This window comes from Triticum aestivum, chromosome 2B (assembly GCF_018294505.1).
Source record: "Triticum aestivum cultivar Chinese Spring chromosome 2B, IWGSC CS RefSeq v2.1, whole genome shotgun sequence".
Classification (NCBI taxonomy): domain Eukaryota; kingdom Viridiplantae; phylum Streptophyta; class Magnoliopsida; order Poales; family Poaceae; genus Triticum; species Triticum aestivum.
This window is the reverse complement of record NC_057798.1, coordinates 371,388,708-371,394,762: the sequence shown is the minus strand read 5'-3', so window position 1 is coordinate 371,394,762 and position 6,055 is coordinate 371,388,708. Positions and strand designations below refer to the sequence as shown.

The following is a 6,055-nucleotide window of genomic DNA, read 5'->3' as shown; positions in this document are numbered from 1 at the left end:
GTTCCTCTTCTTGTCCGTCAACCCCATCTCGCTCAGTCAAACCTCTATGTAGCTCTCTCTATCATTGAAGGAGTCAGGTTATCAAATGTACGATATAGTTATCAGGAAGTTATTCTAATACTCTAGTAACATAATATAATAACTAATATATTAACAACACTGTTGCTTGAAGGGTCCAATTAGAAGCTCCTACTTATTTTAGTCTGCCAAGCAATCTATGTGTGCTGCAATCTTCAAGCAAGATGGTTGTGCAATTTTTTGTTCAGTCTTATATAAAGAAGGCGCACATCCTCAAATCCGGTGAATACCGAAAGATGGATAAACTCTCATCCTTTCACGATGAGCATGATGAGCCAATCAAGAAGACAAAAAGGAAATGAACAAAACAATTGCAACTGAAGAAATCAAGATGCTCCCTGCAAATAACATATCTCAAGAACCTAATAAAAATGAAACTGCGGTCCATAGGGCAGGTTGTTCTTTCCAAGTGAAGCTTTCCAACACTCTCAGATAATTCATGAAGCCAGGACACTATTTTTACAAATTAGATAAGCATCTATTAAACAGAACGAAGCAGGCCAAAGCAAAACATTAATACGAAAATCTCAAACGACCATATCCATCACTTTTCCCAGAGAAATAATGGGAAGATGGATGATTGGAGTTGGTGAAGCTCACCTTGGCGGGGATAAATGTGATACGAACCTATGTATTCACGGAGAGCTGACCAATAGGGTTAGGTTGTGTCATTAGCCATGCTTGTCGCTGTTCAACGTGCGCTGCTTGTCAAGCCGATTCCATGGTGCAACGGAGGAGCCACAAGATCCAACCGTATGTACTTGGCAAGAACGCTAAAAAGACAAAAAGACAACACATTCAGCCATGGGGAAAGTGGCAGCAACAAGGACGTGTACACAAGGATACTGCAGATTCCTCTTACCTTCCCATGGCTGAATCCTTTGTCTCGCCACTGAGGGCTGCAGGTACGAGCATGCTTGAGTGATTTCTTGTAGTAACCAGGATACATATTCCACCAAATCACCCTTTATGGTTTGCCTATTGTTTTGATATGTTCTACATCATGATCAAACAATTAACAATGCCTAATAAGCAGAATGCAATCCTAAGAATATGCCTTAAAAAATTAGACCAGGTACAAAAAACTACAAATAGCACATGCACAATCTTTTTATGTATATTAGAAAAATGTTCATGTCATATATCTGCATGGTGAAATATTAAGCAATTGTTAACTCAAAATTAGCATCGTAAAGTATATGCAGTTATGGGGAGGTGTTGAATACCTTAGATGCATTGAGAATTACATCAATCAAACTTTTGGCACAGAAATCTAGTGGTTGGAGGTGCATTCAGCCATGCTTCTCATCAAGATCTGATCACTTGAATCCGAAGCAAGATGAGCACTTTGTATAGTTAATCAAAAAGCTGAATACGCGAAATGTATCGAGAATTAATTGGTGTACTGCATAAATCAAACTTTTGACCCAAAAAATAAAACCATATAACTTTGTATTAATCTTCAGTTTCTAAAAAATGAACACACTCCATGTATGCATTACTCTACCAAGGATGCACATACAATCTGCATTTCAGCAGCATCTTGGGAACTAAAAAGTGACGAATTGGAGATGTATGAAACAAAAATATGGCAAATACCACGGGAAACAATTGATATATTCCTCACATCTCTGATCAAGCCATTGTAGCCAAACATGCAGGTTGGAAACACAGAAAATAGATCTTGCATGTTTGTCAACAAACGCCTATCAAAATTCCAAGATCATATATATGACATATCTACCAGACCCTGAATCAAAGTAAATTTCCTTCCTTATTACATTAGCTATTATCCAATGGTGCAGTGGACAGTTATGAACCACAAGCACATTGCATACCAAACAAGTAAGCCAAACCGTGGACAATAAGCGCATAAATCCATTTTTACATAATAAACGTTACATCTTATCATTTTCTATTTGCAAACAAATATGTTGTTATTAGTTAGTCAGTTTGTACTTGTCTAAAAATTAACGAAACATGTTAATATGCAGCAGAAAATGATATTTTTTAACAAGGCCTCCTGGAAACGTGTGCTATATAACCTTTGTGTCTGCGTGGAGCATACCTCAGTTCAGTCCTACAGCCCTTTGATGTAGTCTACAACAATATCCAGCATGTCTGAAGTATTTGTTTGTTGCGTCTTCAAGAAGAAACTTAACATGTTTCCAGCAATTGTATTGAACGACTTCTCCGAGAGAATAGCTGCGCAAATGCTATTATGAAATCTGAAGTAACTAAGGTCCGAGTCATCGACAACTACCAAGGTTCTGAATTTCCATGGGCAACACTTCCAGATTGGATTAGAATCATCAGTTTTAGTACGTTATAATTTAGTTTTGTATCGCTGAATATGCAGGCATGTAGTCGTCAGTTTTGGTACTTTAGAGGGTACAAGCTTCTGTAACTCATGGTGAAAAATTCATCTCTATATGTTGACAGAATTGATAGTGTGCATCAATTCAACTGATTTAGTTACCTTGTCCATGTTGGGCACAAGGTCTTGCAGCCTCCTTAGCCTCTTGCTAATGCTTGTTCTTCTTTGCTAAACAGCACAAGCAAGAAAAATATCAGTACAGATATGTGGAAGCAAGATGAACACCAAAAATGTTGCAGGAAACTAACCCTCTTAGTGATGCTTCACGGGTGAGTGGCGCAGACACGCTTGTCTCAAGACTATGCAGGCGACGAAGTCCTGCTGCGGCTGCAAGTAGCCGTCCATGCCGGGCATGTCCAAAGACGTGCTCGACAGGCCAAACTGAATTTGGGCCAAGGTGTTAGTATAAGTGCAACATTAAACAATTGACGGGCAGCAGAGTCCGGATGGATGTGAAGTGTATATATGTGAGGTATGTCCTACTTGGGATTTGATTTTGCTGAAGTTGGTGACCATGCCGTTGTCACCATTGATGAGCACCTTGGCCTTCTTGCTTCCAGGCACGAAGAACATGATGTTGGAGTTGGTGTCGTCCCAGGAGCTCATGGAGAGCTCGTTGGAGCCGTTGTCGGTGGTGATACTCTCACTGACATCGGCCGGCGGCATCGGGGCGGGCATGGCCATCCCCATCTACGTGCGGCATCATGTCCTGCTGCCTCGAAAAGCTCCATAGCTGCATATTAATCGAGAGATTTCCACCTCAGTGAAATCTGAACTTCTCTAGAAATAACATAAAGCATTGTACTTCATAGTCACATAGGCCATACCAGGAAAGAAAATGAATAGTACCTGACTTTGTTGAATTGGAAGAAACCTTGTTAAAGTATCGATTCCCTTTAACCAGTAGTCTCTCTTCACAGATTAGAAGAGACTAAATACTAAATCCCCTTGACATGTGACGTCTCGCGCTCGACCTCTTAACCTCTTACTGCCAATAAAATTTATCCTCTGAATCCCCATCCCACCGTAGACAAGCTGCACACACAGACACGAAAAAACTAAAATCTCCCTTGACATGTGACGTCTCACGCTTGACCTCTTAACTTCTTACTGCCAATAAAATTTATCCTCTGAATCCCCATCCCACCGTAGACAAGCTGCACACACACACACACACACAAAAACTAAAATCTCTTTATCCTCTGAATCATGGAAAAATCAAAGAACAGAGGTTGGGCTAAAAGGCAAGAAAGTGAACAACAAAATAAATGAGGAAAAAGAGTAACATACATTAAACCAAGCCCTCCACGGCAGCAACACCGGTGCAAGAACGACATCAAACTCAACAGGCGACGAGCTCACAACAATGGAGATCACAACTACATGCCGAAGAGGACGCAGATCCGCCACTCCTCTTCGCCTACCCCATCCATCGGCCTAGAAGAAAAAAACACCTTCTCTGGTCGATGACGCCAAAGATGAGGCGAATCCGCCAATCCTCTGCGTTGGACTGATGAGGAGGAAGATCCGGCAGATCAGGGCACCGTCATGGAAGGTGTGGCCTGCCTCCCGAGATGGTGCCTTCTCGTCCATTTAGCATGGTAGGTGCGGAGGTAGGGAGATGGAGGTGGGGGAGATGAAGCCGGTGAGAGGGAGGAGGGAAGCGGAGGCTGTGGCGGAAGCACAAAGAAGAGGAGACGAGGGAGAGAACGAGCGCGCGGGAGGCGGCGAAGCTCCTAGGGCGGAGGCAGGGGCGACGAGGAGGGAGGGAGTGGCGGCGGCAGACGAGGGAGGGAGGAGGAGGAGGAGGGAGGGAGTGGCGCTGTGGATTGGGGGTAGGGTTTTTGCGGTTGTGCTGCGACATGATGCGTGCGCTCGCACGCGGCGCGGCAGGAGAGGCTGTCCCGCGCGCACCCAAAAAGCTGGCACCCAGCCAATTCGATCCAGCCCGAGCCCACATGTCATACCTGTCCAGGTTTCACCACGCGGTTAAAACAAGACAGATAAATTCCCAACGAGGATCCAACGGGCAGCAGCGAAAAAAAGACCATGTTGGCCATGATCGAACAGACATCAAAGGAAGCGATCGAGGGAGCCCTCTCCATGCGAGTTGGCTAGCCTTTGTATTGTTTTAAGGGTCATTTGCATTTCTGTCCCTAACTCGAACCACCTAATCAGATATACCCCTAATTCGAAAGTCTGCTCAAAAATGCCCCTCTGCCGTCATGTGCCCTTATAGAAATGCCCCTCCGAGCCGTTTCCGTCCAGTCAAGGCTGTTTGACCGCTAACGTGTCATTTATTTGACATTTTTGCCCCTCCTTCCTTACATCTGGGTCCAACTAACCGGTTCACTCTCTCTCCCCTCTTTCTTCTTCCTCGCGACGACAGGGGCATTTTTGAGCAAGAACTGGATCGGGCGTTTCCGCCGCGGTCGAAGAGAGAGGGGCAGGGGCACGGCGTGGTGAGCGATGGGTACGTCGGGCACGGCGGGCATGTCTTCTACGACCTCGTCGGTGGCCGCCAATGTAAGTTTCAGGGTCGATTTGGGTGATATTGCGGAATTAGGGTTCACCAATTTGGGTTGCCCTTTGCTGATAGGTTGATGGCGTCGGGATAGTTCAGTTTCAATCGGAGTTCTACATCCCCGATCTGACATTCTGTGGCCTTGAGGTTCGGTCGTCGCGGCGGTGCCCTGGCCACGGGCTTATTCCTGCTCGTCGTGTCGCCTGGGGAGGAGCAAGCTCCGGCAGAAGGTTTCTCGGTTGCCCTCTTGATGTAAGTGTTTTTGCTTTTGAATGCTTGACTTGATTCTGCTCTTTCTCCTCTTTCTAATTCGATCATTGATTTTGCAGCTTCCTGATGAATGTGATTGGGTTGTCTGGATTGACCCGCCATCAACCGAATGTGTTGATCGTGCATTTGAGGAGCTTCATGCAGGATTGGAGAAGAGCTGGCTAAAAGCTCATTATTTAGAGAGGAGGGTGATGTATCTAACCGAGAAGAACATGAAACTGGAGCTAAAGATGAAGAAGAGGAACGAGGTTATGCAAGCCTGGGGATTTATCATAGTTCTTGGTTTTAGCATGTTGGCCACATTTGTTTCTGGGTGGTCTAATTATCCATAGTAAATGGATTTCTGTTTGTAGTGTATGCTTTGATGGAGCATAGTCTAATTATCCCAGAATAATGTTGTGATGTAGGAACGATGTGATATTTCTATTTGAAAATGACTGAAGAATCTTGCTTGGCATTTTGAAAGTAGCTGCTCAAATGAAACTAGCAGCTGACCAAATGATCTGTTGTGTTAAAACTAGCAGCTCACAAAATATTTAAAAGTAGCAGCTCAGAAGATAGCATCTCACAAATAGCATAACTTCATAATAGCATTGCATATTCAAGATAGCATCTCACAAGTTCAGCATTACATAAGTTCATAATTTCAGCAGCACACTTAAGATAACAGCTAACAAGTTCACAAATAGTTCTTAAACAACAAAAACAACACACTTAACATAGCAGCTAACAAGTTCACAGATCTTTCATCTTCTTGCTCCTGGTGTTGCAAGCAGGATTAGTTAAGAGCCTTGAACTCAACCTTG

The 6,055-nt window shown here is 43.9% G+C and overlaps 1 long non-coding RNA gene across 14 annotated transcripts in view; it reads right to left on the bottom strand.

The window, feature by feature from the left end:
• LOC123044963 (uncharacterized) overlaps window positions 1–4,332 on the bottom strand; it is a 6,178-nt gene extending 1,846 nt beyond the window's left edge. The window contains exons 1-9 of one of the 14 annotated variants that reach the window (XR_006420829.1): window positions 3,746–4,323; window positions 3,305–3,612; window positions 2,939–3,188; window positions 2,704–2,836; window positions 2,558–2,623; window positions 2,147–2,283; window positions 1,305–1,446; window positions 941–1,074; window positions 679–851 (exon numbers count right to left, since the gene is read on the bottom strand). This is a non-coding gene — a long non-coding RNA (uncharacterized lncRNA). Of the gene's footprint in view, window positions 59–678; window positions 852–940; window positions 2,624–2,703; window positions 2,837–2,938; window positions 3,189–3,304; window positions 3,640–3,745 lie in introns of those variants that run through there. The other 13 variants (XR_006420828.1, XR_006420825.1, XR_006420826.1 and 10 more) reach the window with 13 other exon arrangements.
• Window positions 4,333–6,055: the final 1,723 nt, after the last annotated feature.